The sequence below is a fragment of the Oryctolagus cuniculus genome, chromosome 18 (assembly GCF_051225735.1).
Source record: "Oryctolagus cuniculus isolate XC-2025 breed Fujian yellow rabbit chromosome 18, ASM5122573v1, whole genome shotgun sequence".
Lineage (NCBI taxonomy): Eukaryota > Metazoa > Chordata > Mammalia > Lagomorpha > Leporidae > Oryctolagus > Oryctolagus cuniculus.
The window spans coordinates 19,648,665-19,660,882 of NC_142884.1; the positions used below are offsets into that span (position 1 = coordinate 19,648,665).

The 12,218-nt window shown below is 51.1% G+C and overlaps 1 pseudogene across 1 annotated transcript; it reads left to right on the forward strand.

The window, feature by feature from the left end:
* The first annotated feature begins 11,195 nt into the window (after positions 1 to 11,195).
* Positions 11,196 to 12,051, forward strand: LOC149120813 (CKLF-like MARVEL transmembrane domain-containing protein 8 pseudogene; annotated as a pseudogene). The gene has a single exon (XR_016224775.1). The product of XR_016224775.1 is annotated as a CKLF-like MARVEL transmembrane domain-containing protein 8 pseudogene (transcript).
* Positions 12,052 to 12,218: the final 167 nt, after the last annotated feature.

The following is a 12,218-nucleotide window of genomic DNA, read 5'->3' on the forward strand; positions in this document are numbered from 1 at the left end:
GGTTTTACTGGTTGATTTTTGCAGGGAAGGGGTGGTTACAAATCAGCATGCTAATAATGAGCTCCTCCTTGGAAAGACAAAGGAATTAGGGGCTGGTGCTGTGGCGCAGCGGGTTAAAGCCACAGCCTGCAGCAATGGCAAACCATATAGGCATCAGTTTGAGTCCTGGCTGCTCCACTTCCGATCCAGCTCTCTGCTATGGCCTGGGAAAGCAGCAGAAGATGGCCCAAGTCCTTGGGGCCCGGCACCTGCGTGGGAGACCTGGAAGAAGCTCCTGGCTTCAGATCAGATAAGCTCTAGGCATTGCAGTCATTTGGGGAGTGAACCAGCAGAGGGAAGACCTCTCTCTCTGGCTCTACCTCTCTCTGTAACTCTCACTTTCAAATAAATAAAAATAAATCTTTGGTTAAATAAAATCAAAGGAATTCGAACAGCCTAAATAATCATGAGAAAGAAGAACACAACTGGAGGGCTCACTATCCGACCTCAAGTCCCAGTCTCAGCTGTGAGACTACAGCCATCAGGCGAGGGTGGCGCTGGAGAAAGCACAGGTGCTGAGCTCCATAGGACACACACACACAAAGGGACACACGCGAACATGGTCAGCTCCTGTTTGATAAAGGCACACAGGAATGCAATGTACACAGTATACTCTTTTCAACAAATGGTCCTGCAGCAATTAGATACCCACATGCAAATAAAACAAAACCTCCATCCATTCCTGACCCCAAACAAAAAAATTAAGTCAGATGGATCACATAGCTAAATGTGAAACTCCTAAAAGAATAGGAGGCAACCTTTGTGGCTAAATTAGACAAAGATAACATTACCAAAAGTGTAATTCATAGAAGCAAAGACTGATAAATTAAAGTCCATCCAAATTAAAACCTTCTGCTCCTTGAAAAACATAAGAGAAAGGAAACTGGGAGGAAGTATTCACACATCATACATCTAACAAAGAACTTTGTAATATATAAAGAACTTTAAGGAGTTCATAATTATTAGAAGAATGTACAAATCTTAACATATACCTCACCAAAGATGGCAAACAAGCTGGTGACAAGGAAATGCAAATTAGTACCACAATGAGATACCATTGCCCACCTACTAGAATGGCTACAATTTATAAACTGGTGCTAAGGCCTAGCCGGTAAAGCTGCTGCAACCCCTGCATCCCATAAGGGCGTGGGTTCCAGTCACAGCTGCTCTACTTCCAATCCAGCTCCCTGTAATGTAATTGCCTGGGACAGCAGTGGAGGATGGCCCAAGTGCTTGAGCCCCTGCACCCACAAAAGAGACCCAGATGGAGTCGGGGCTCCTGGCTTTGGCCTGGCCCAGCTCCCACCTTTGCGGTCAATTCAAGAGTAAACCAAGGCTGGTGCTGCAGCTCAATAGGCTAATCCTCCGTCTTGTGGCGCCGGCACACCGAGTTCTAGTCCAAGTTGGGGCGCCGGATTCTGTCCCGGTTGCCCCACTTCCAGGCCAGCTCTCTGCTGTGGCTTGGGAATGCAGTGGAGGATGGCCCAAGTGCTTGGGCCCTGCACCCCATGGGAGACCAGGAGAAGCGCCTGGCTCCTGCCATCAGATCAGCGTGATGCACCGGCCGCAGTGCACCGGGAGCAGCAGCCATTGGAGGGTGAACCAATGGCAAAGGAAGACCTTTCTCTCTGTCTCTCTCTCACTGTCCACTCTGTAAAAAAAAAAAAAAAAAGAGTGAACCAGCAGATGGAAGATCTCTAACTCTGCCTGTCGAAATCATCAATCTTTAAAAAACAAACAAAAAACCTGACAATACTAATTGTATATACGGATGAAGAGCAAATAGAACTCAGACTTTTTTTTTTATTAGAGTTAGTGAGAGAGAGAGAGACAGACGGACAGAAAGGTCTTCCTTCCGTTGGTTCACCCCCCAAATGGCTGCTATGGCCGGCACACTGGGCAAACCCGAAGCCAGGAGCCAGGTGCTTCCTCCTGGTCTCCCATGGGGTGCAGGGCCCAAGCACTTGGGCCATCCTCCACTGCCTTCCCGGGCCACAGCAGAGAGCCGGACTGCAAGAGGAGCAACCGGGACTAGAACCCAGAGCCCACATGGGATGCCGGCGCCGCAGGCGGAGGATTAACCAAGTGAGCCACAGAACCGCCCCCCCCCCCACCTTTTTATTAGACAGGCAAAGTTAGACAGTGAGAGAGAGAAAAAGGGAACTCAGACATTTTTGACAGGAATGCAAAAAGGCAGTTATATTGGAACACAGTCCATCGGTTTCTCATAAAGTTAAAACACAAGTAATTCCATCCTTGTTATTCTCCCAAATGAAATGAACTCGAGTCCATACAACTACCTGTATGCAAAGATGATAGCAATGCTGTTCATCATCTCCCTAAACTGAAACAACTCCAGTGGCCTGTGAGTATAAACTGCTGTGTGTGCACACAACGGAATACTACTCTGCCACTGACCCTACGCAGCAACACAAAGCAGTATCCAATGTGTCGTCTTTGAAGAAGCCACAGTGAAAGGCCACTACTGCTCTGGGATTCTGCACGCACCCATTTCTATGACATTCTAGAAAAGGAAAAACTAATAGCAGCAGAAAACAATCTTCTTTATAAAGCATTACAGGTGGAGAAAGATACAGGTACAAAGGAGCGTCATCATGGGAATATGGGGAAGTGAGGAAATGCTTCTGCATTTTGACTGTTGGGGTGATTACACGATGCTATGCATTTTTCAAAATACAGAAGTCTACACAAAAAGGAATGAATTTTTCTGTAAATAAATTATACATCAATTAAAAAATAGGGGTGGGCTTTTGTCATAGCAGTGAATCCTCAGGCCGGGTCTGCATTCCACATGGGAGTGCTTAGGTTTCCGTCCACGTTCTGATGCCGATTCCAGCTTGCTGCTAATCAGTGCACACTCTAGGAGGCCTCTTGACCATGGCTTGAGTGACTGGGTCCCTGTCCTCAGTGTGGGGGACTCAGGGTGAGTTCCCAGCTCCAAGCTTTGGCCTGGCCCCGCCTTGGCTACTTTGGGCATCTGGGGTGTGAACAAAGGTTTGGGAGAGCTCTGTCTCTCCTTGTGTCTCTACCTTTCAAATAGATAAGAGTTTGGTGGGTGTCCCAATATTGATACTATTTTCCACACTTTTCTGCATCTCCAATGTATTTTCTAATAAAAAGTTAAAATTTTTAAATTAATCTGAATTTTTTAAAAATATTTACTTATTTATTTCAAACGCAGAGTTAGAGAGGGAGGGAGGCAGAGAGGGGGGCAGAGAGAGATCTTCCACCCACCAATTCACTCCCCAAATGGTTGCAATGACCAGGGCTGGACCAGGCTGAAGCCAAGAGCTTCATCTGGGTCTCCCACAAGGGTGGCAGAGGCCCAAGCACTTGTGTCATCTTCTGTTGCTTTCCCAGGCACATTAGCAGGGAGCTAGATCTTAAGTGGAGCAGATGAGATTTGAACAGGTGCCCATATGGGGTCCTGACATCACAGGTGGTAGCTTACCTTGCTATACCACAATGCTGGCCCCAGCATCAAATTTTTTTTTTAAAACATCTTGTCCTCTGACGTGGCATAACTTATGTAGCATTTTTACTAACAGTGTCTAACGTAAATATATTAATATAGTTATAATTATTGAGGAATACTTTGCAAAGTGACTGCCCTTATTCTTCAGAAATTTCAGTATCATCAAAGATAGACCAATGTCTTGCCTGAATGAACTCTACAAGGCCATGACAATTAAATGCATGTGTAGTTCTGGGTTTGTCATCAGAAAAAACAAGCTACAGTAGACCTTATCAGGACAAAGGGAGTACAGACTGTGTATCAGGTAACAGACTTGCACCAACATTAAATTTCTCAAGTGTGATGATTACATTATAGTTCTATAAGAGGAAGTCTTTGTTCCTAGAAAAATCACTTAAGTGCTCTGAGTTCTAGACTCATTCTCAAATGGCTCAACCAAAAAAGAAAAAGTAATTTTTACATACACATATTTCTGAAGTGCAAACGCAGCAAAGCGTTACCAACCAGTTAGTGTGGGTGTAGTACACACAGCCATTCATGATGCTGTTTTTGTGTTTGAAAATTTTCCAAAGAGTAATTTAGGAAAGACGTTTACAAAGCATTCTTAGGGGTGGGCGTTTGGGGCAGCAGTCAGCTCACGGCTTGGCACACTCAGAGTACCTGGTTCACATCAAGGCCACACAACCACCAATCCAGCTTCCTGCCAACGTGCCTACTGGTCAGGCAGCAGATGATGGCTCGAGCACTGTGGCGCTGTCACCCACGTGGGAGACCAGGACTGAGCTCTAGGCTCCCAGCTTTGGCCTGGCCCAGCCCTGGCTGCTGTGGGCATTCTGGAGTAAAGCAGCAGATGGAAGAACTCTGCTGACCTGTTTTCCCAATGAAAATACATAAATAAATTTTTTTTTTATTTTTTATTTTTGACAGGCAGAGTGGACAGTGAGATAGAGAGACAGAGAGAGAAAGGTCTTCCTTTTGCCGTTGGTTCACCCTCCAATGGCCGCCGCTGCAGCCGGCGCACCGCGCTGATCCGATGGCAGGAGCCAGGAGCCAGGTGCTTTTCCTGGTCTCCCATGGGGTGCAGGGCCCAAGCACCTGGGCCATCCTCCACTGCACTCCCTGGCCATAGCAGAGAGCTGGCCTGGAAGAGGGGCAACCGGGACAGAATCCGGCGCCCTGACCGGGACTAGAACCCGGTGTGCCGGCGCCGCAAGGTGGAGGATTAGCCTATTGAGCCACGGCGCCGGCCCCATAAATAAATTTTTTAATGTTAAATGTTGAGGCTGCTAGAATGTTTCATTAAAAAAAAAAATCTGCTTCTAAAACCTGTAAAATGCAAGCCAGGCCCAGTTTTTGCAGACAGCAGCACACACAGTTCTAGTTGCCAGTTCCTCCAGGAGCTTCCCAGGGAAGGCCGAGGACTACTGCTTTCTGCCACTCTCCAAGGCCACGTGCCCAGCCATCAGGGTGCTACGGCCTCCCAGATTTCAAACACAGACGTGTGTGGCCCGGGATGCTTTCCTCATATTTGCTGTGTGTACTTATGTATTTGAAAAGCAGAGTGACAGAGAGAGATGGACAGCAAGAGCAAGGTGGGGGATGGGGAGAGAGCTCTTCCATCTGCTGGTTCACTCCCCAAATGCCCACAACAGCCAAGTCTGGGAGGAGGGAAGGAACTCCACTCTGACCTCCTACACAGGGGCAGGGTCAAAGTCCTTGGGCCATCATATGCTGCCTTCCCATGTGAGCACACGGGAAGCTGGACCAGAAGCTGAGCGGTCAGATCTGAACAGGCACCCTGATGTGCGATGCAGACATCACACGCGGCACCTAACCAGCTGGGGCGTGCGAGCCCTCCTCCCATTCCTGGCAGCCAACAGCTCTTCTCTGCCCTCCTTAGCCAGGAGAGGTCTCGGCCCCGCCAGATGTGGCAGAGTCTCCTGCAGGCCGGACTCTTCAGGAACAGCACAGCTGCCCTGCTACAGGGCTCCTGGTGATGCGGCTCTCCAGGTACAGCTCTCGCCTCTGTCTGCGTCACTTAGGGAGGCCGCTGTCTTCTGGGTCGCTGCTTCTCTTCTCTGCCGGGTTCCTGTCTCATGACCACCAAGAACCAGTTCGAGTCCCGCCTGTTCCACTTCTGAGCCAGCTCCCTGGGAATGTGCCTCGGGGTCCCAGTGCTTGGTCCCCTGCCACCCACATGATAGGCCCGGATGGAGTTCCTGGTTCCTGGCTTCAGACTCTGCCAGATCTGGCTGTTGCGGCCATTTGAGGAATGAACCAGTGGATGGAAGACCTCCCTCTCTGTTGGTCTCTGTCATTCTGTTCTTCAAATAAGTAAATCTTTTTAAAAAGTCGTGGCAAACTCCAGATAAAATTCATCCTTTTGAGCAATTTTAAGTGTACAGTTCAGTAGCATTACGTAGACCGGCACTGTTGTGCAACCGCGAGCACCAGCCATCTCCAGAATTCCTCACCTTGCAAAACTGAATCTGCCCTGTACGCACAAACCCAACCTCTGGCAGCTGCCATTCAACTCGCCCACAGAATCATACAGCACGTGGGCCTTTCTGCTTGGCTCACCTCACTTCATATGACATCCTCATGTGTAAGAGGACACCTCCAAACTAACTAATGTGAAAGCTAAATAATTTCCCATCCTACATGCACACCACCCTGAGGGTACCCCATCACCTGTTGATGGGCACAGGGTGGGAGGGGACACCGTATCCATGGAAATGCCACATCAATCTGGATCAGGACAGCCGGAACCTGGACCTCACTGGGGCAAATACTCCTATAAGGGACAGAAGATTTGCTCCAAGGGTGAGCCAGGTCCGAGTCCTAAGTGGAGGCCGGGCAGAGCTGAGGGGAGACATAAGCAGGTTCCAGGGCCCAACACACACACGGGTTCCCAAGCAGGAGGGCACGAGCCCAGCACTTCTTGCCCAAGTCCTGCACCCACGGGCGTGCACGTGGCAGGATGGGTGAGAGCCCTTTCACAGGAAGGAATTGGGAGTGACATATTTAGGACTGATGGAGAACATCTGACTAGTGCAGAGGAGCCTCCCAGGGAGACCTGAAATCCCTTCAAAGTCTGAGAGCCGGGGCCGACGCCATGGCTCACTTGGTTCATCCTCTGCCTGGGGCGCCAGCGAACCATATGGGCGCCGGGTTCTAGTCCCAGTTGCTCCTCTTCTAGTCCAGCCCTCTGCTGTGGCCCGGGAGGGCAGTGGAGGATGGCCCAAGTGCTTGGGCCCTGCACCCGCATGGGAGACCAGGAGGAAGCGCCTGTCTCCTGGTTTCAGATTGGCGCAGCATGCCGGCCGTGGCGGCCATTTGGGGGGCGGGTAGTGAACCAACGGAAGGAAGACCTTTCTGTCTGTCTGTCTGTGTCTCTAACTCTGTGAAATAAATAAAACAGATTGAAAAGTCTGAGAGCCAGGCCTCCTTGCAAGGAGTCAGCGGCTTCGGGGGGGTGTGACGCTCTGGTCGGGTGAATCCACAGAACACAGACACCACCCATCCCCCTCCTTCGCGGCGCCCCTCCCCATCCCACACTCTGGCTCCGGTTTGTAAACTCCCTCCTCCAGCGCCTCCCCTCCGGCTTCCTCGGGAGCCCTCCCGGCACCTCAAGTCTCCAAGGTGGCGGCCCATGCCCGCCCCGGGGACCAGGACACCCGCGTGAGGAGAGGGCGGCGGGGGGTGGGGGGTCCCAGAAGCCGAGCCCCGCGGGCGGCGGGCGGCGGGGGAAGGGCGGGAGCCAGGTCCACGGTTCCCCGCGAGGGCCCTAACCTAGGGCGGACGTGGGCTGGGGTGTGCGGGGCACCGACACACCTGCCAACGTGCCCGAGTCAGGCACGCACACCTAGTGCGAGACAGCTCGCAGCAACCGCCCTCCGGGGTCGTCCGGAACAGCGCACGCGCCCCCTTCTGAAGCGACCCCCACCCGCACTCCAGCCTCCCCGCCTGCACCGACCCGGGCCCGACCGTCCGTGCGCGGGCCGCTCGCTCACCTGCAGCACCAGGACCTGGAGCATCTTCGCCGCGCCTCTGGCCCGCTCGCCCTGGACGACGCGCCCGGCGGCGGGCGTGGCGGGCGTGGCGAGCCGCGCTGCCCCTGCCACCGCCCCGGGGGCGGCCCCTGCTGTCGCGCCCGACGCCTCAGGCCTCTGCGGGGGCCGCGCCCACCAGCTCGACGGGGACTCCAGCTTCCTGGCCTGGACGCGCCCCCGCCTGCAGGCCGGCCGCCACGCCCCCCAGTGCCGCGCCTCGTCTTCCCACCCGACGCCGCCGCCGCGGGCGCGCTCTGGGCTCCTCGTGGGCTCCACACCGCGCCCCCCGGCCTCTCGTAATGGCGCCCGCCCCCGCGCCGGCCTCGAGGCGTCCAGAAGCCACGTGGGCGCCCAACGGTCATGTCAACATGTCAACAGTTTTATTTAGAAACAGATAGGTACCTGTTTGCATTATAGAATATAAAACTTGGTTTACACTCTATAAAAAATAACCAATATCCAAATTCAAGAGAGCTAGCATTCACAGAACACATGATGTGGGTGTGTGGCTACTGTTGATCAGCCTCAGGCTTGATTTAAACTAAAAAAAGAATCCAATGGATCAGAAAGATTCGGGTACACTGCTTGCTGCCGGGTCCCCGGCACCCAGAAGCTGCCATTTCGGCAGACTAAGGCTTGCTTTCTAAGTGTGTGGTTTTCACATCAGGCCTGGGCTCCCTGCACTGAGAGGGTTGCAAGGTTGCAAGGCTCTCTCGCCACAAGATTCACAACGCGCCCTCCCGAAGCCAGGGCCGGTGGCGTCATTCTCTCTGGTTGTCTTTATAATAAACGGAGAACTTGGAGGGTGGAGGATTCCATTACCCTATACTGGAGTTAAACTTAGTGTATTCATTATCAAGAGCTCAATGCCAAGGCTGGGGTGATATCACATCACACCTGGCTTTTTACCATACCAAGTAGCTCAACGTGATTGTGGAAGACCAAAGGAGATACCTGGGTTCAGATTAATACTCACCCAGCATCACCTGAACGTGTTATCCAGAAAGATACAGGAAATGATAACGGTTATATATACATATATTTATCTTAGTAACCTGAGGGCTAAAAACTTGGAATACAAGAATTCTCAAGAGGCCCATCTGTAAGAAAAGGACCCAAATGGACAGAGTTCACGTTACATACAATATGGGGAGGTGGAGTTGGGAACAGACGGGGTTTCTTCAGCTCTTTCTACAACGTCCCTCGCTTTGGTCGGCAGGACTGGCAACCTGCCGATCCACGATGAATCTGTTTCTGTTGGTGGCAGAGACGGGGGAGAAGAGGAGTGGGGTGACGGTCAAAGGCAGGAAGGGCGAGCTGTGGTCCTCAAACCAAAGAGGCCTCTCTCGGGAGGTCCTCTCGCCTCTGAGCCTGAGCTCAGCTCTCCGGCAGACACAGAGAGGCCTGTAGTAAGTGGTTTGTGTTGTGAGGTATGAGGATCCCTGGTAAATTCAGCAGCACATGGTTTTTGGAAACCAGCACACAAGATAAGAACACTGCAGCCAACAGTGTTTTTTTTTTTTTTTTTTCAGTGTCACTCCCCATTCGCTTTATTCAGACACTTGAGTGAACCTCTCTCCCTACAGGTAGAGGTACTCTACTCTCTGTACATTTGTACATTTCATTCTTCACAGTACAGATAAGCCCATCACTCCCCACATCCACAAACAAGAGAGAACTTTCAGGGTTCCTCTCATCTGTAGCAGAGACACAGCAGCCCAGCCATCAGCAATGCCCCACCCACAGTGCACCCGCTTCCGACTCCGCCCTTTCAAGCTTCAAACATTACACCAGTAAGATGTAAAATGTGCTTGCTTTAAGACAAATAAAATGACCCACGTGTTAATTTACATCTGAAACTAAGAATAAATAAAGGGATCCCTAAAGAAGGTTCTCTAGTTATGACGAGACTGGTCTGTGGGTGAGATGAGACTAGGAGATACCGGGAAAGGACAGATCATCTCTCCTCTACGGAAACCTCTTTGAGGTACAGACAATTCATAGCTTGAAATCAGCCGGCTCTCACACATCTCTGGTGATGAGCACAGCCAATGCCCAACCGAGATAGGATTCTGTACCTGGCTCTGATGAACTGAAACAAAATCTGGGGCAGCTGAACCTCACAGATGACAGCATGAAACCAGACGCTCGGTTAAAGTGAGTTTTGATCCCAAAACGTGGATTCCTCAAGCCAAGGGTACTTTGGAGAGAAGCACTGAGGGACTGGACCAGTTCCCAAACCCAGCTAAGGACAGATCCTGTCTCCCCAGGGTAGAACAGCAAATGCACCCATTTTTTTTTTCTCAACATTCATATAATTTTTTATAAGAAAAACATTCATTTTCATTATGGAATCCAAAACCATTATTGTATGATAGTGTAAGTCTTTCAGCATTCAAACTGCTCAACATTCAGCATGGACAGCAAGCCAGCTTACGAGGAACCACATCAGAAGCACAGGGAGGTTCGGCTGGTAGAAGCCCAGCAGCTGAGTGAGGAAGTGCCGCAGACTTGCCTTCCATCGTGTAAGAGCTCCAGGAACTCCTGGGTATTTTTGGTGATGTTAAAGGAAAGAAACGGCACTGCCAGTCAGGAGATAGGTAATCCTTAGACTGTGTGCGAGACTGGCTGCCAGGGGACCACAGGGACATAGAAGACCTGGAGCCAATGAAAAACACTCGTCTGGAAAGGAATGGGTTTCCTCCCCAAAATGCAAAGTGCTCTCATACAGATGCTTAGCATACTAAGATTTGACAAGTTTTTACAGTGATGAAACGGCACAGAGAGACAGTTACATTATTTATACCGTTAGTGTGTAAAGACACAGATTTTACGACTAGCAGCAGGAAGTTCTCTGACAGCTCCTGAGACAAGCTACCCTCATGCCCTGGATCCAGCCCATGCCACTGATGACTTGTGAAAATGGTAACACATACAAGTAAAAATGACCTGCTGTACGTGAGTCAGAAAGTAGTTGAAAAGTGACAAAATCGTATGTTATTAAATGACAAAACATATTTAGAGGTTTTATTTAAAAATCTCTCACTGTTCATTATCAAAGTTACAAGATTGTTTGCATACCAAGAGACAGACTGTAAACATAGGAAATTTTCATTAAGGAAAGATGGGTTTACTGTAATTTGATCTTTTACAAAAAATTACTGCAAGTTATTGATAACAGAATTTCTCTTTTACTTTCTTAAGTCTAATTCTCTTGAAAATTAAACCAATGTTTCCACTCTCTGGAGCTAAAGTTCAACCATGGTCACCTTAGGAAATACCCCTGTTTGTTTGTTAATCAGAAATACACATCGAGTGGCACACATTTCCATTTTCTTCTCCCGGCCTCCGCCGCCCGCCGCGCCCGGCGGCCTCCCCTCGCTCGCTCGCTCGCTCGCTCTCCGCCTTTTCCCTCGGGCCCCCGCGCAGCCCCCGAGCCACGCGCCCAGCAGCGGGGGTGGCGCCGCGCGCTCGCGGGACACGCGCGGCGCCTGGACGGGCCCGGGCGGGCGACCCCCGGCGCGCTCCCCTCCCCCTCGCCGGTGTCCCCCCCCACCCCCCACCCGGGGGCGCAGGGCCGCGTGCGTAGCCCCGGCCGCGCCGGGGGTCGCCGGGGCGCGAAGATGGAGGAGCCGCCGCGAGGGCGCTCGCACACGGTCACCACCACCGCCAGCTCTTTCGCCGAGAACTTCTCCACCAGCAGCAGCAGCTTCGCCCACGACCGGGAGTTCCTCCGCACCGCGCCGGGGCTCCTCATCGTGGCGGAGATCGTCCTGGGCCTGCTGGTGTGGACACTGATTGCTGGCACGGAGTACTTCCGGGTCCCTGCGTTCGGCTGGGTCATGTTTGTAGCTGTGTTTTACTGGGTCCTCACCGTCTTCTTCCTCATCCTCTACATAACAATGACCTACACCAGGATCCCCCAGGTGCCCTGGACCACAGTGGGCCTGTGTTTTAACAGCAGCGCCTTCATCCTGTACCTCTCGGCCGCCGTGGTGGACGCGTCGTCCGTCTCCCTGGAGAGAGACAGTCACAACTTCAACAGCTGGGCGGCCTCGTCGTTCTTTGCCTTCCTGGTGACCATCTGCTACGCTGGGAACCCATACTTCAGTTTTATAGCGTGGAGATCCAGGACTGTGCAGTGATGGGGCGTTTTCATAACAAAAAGGAAAAGAAAGAATCGAACTGTAAAAGCAGCTGTAGGTGTGATGTACTGTATTCCTGGAGAGTTGTATTTAACTAATGTTTTATATACTTCGCCCGCAGCCGTTTGTACAGTGACACTGGATCCTTATTTGCAAAACGCCGGAGCCCCTGATGAACTCCTTAAGTGTCTTTTCTAAAGTCACAAAAACAGTATTTTCTTAGGCAATGTACAAATAGAGAAATTGCTAATATTAAGAATGTGACAAGTTTGTAAACCTAACTCTTAATATGCCAGATTCTTTTGTGATTAAATGTTGCCATGTACAGGCACCTTCTTCCCGCCTGAGGTCTCCCTCAGGGTCTCTCTCTAAGGTCTCCTCTCTACAAAGCACAACACTAATGTATGTGTCCTTAGACTTCCGTTCAAGCGCCCCTATTTATTTCAACAGGAACACACGTTTCAGAGCCACCTTTTGTTTGTCACC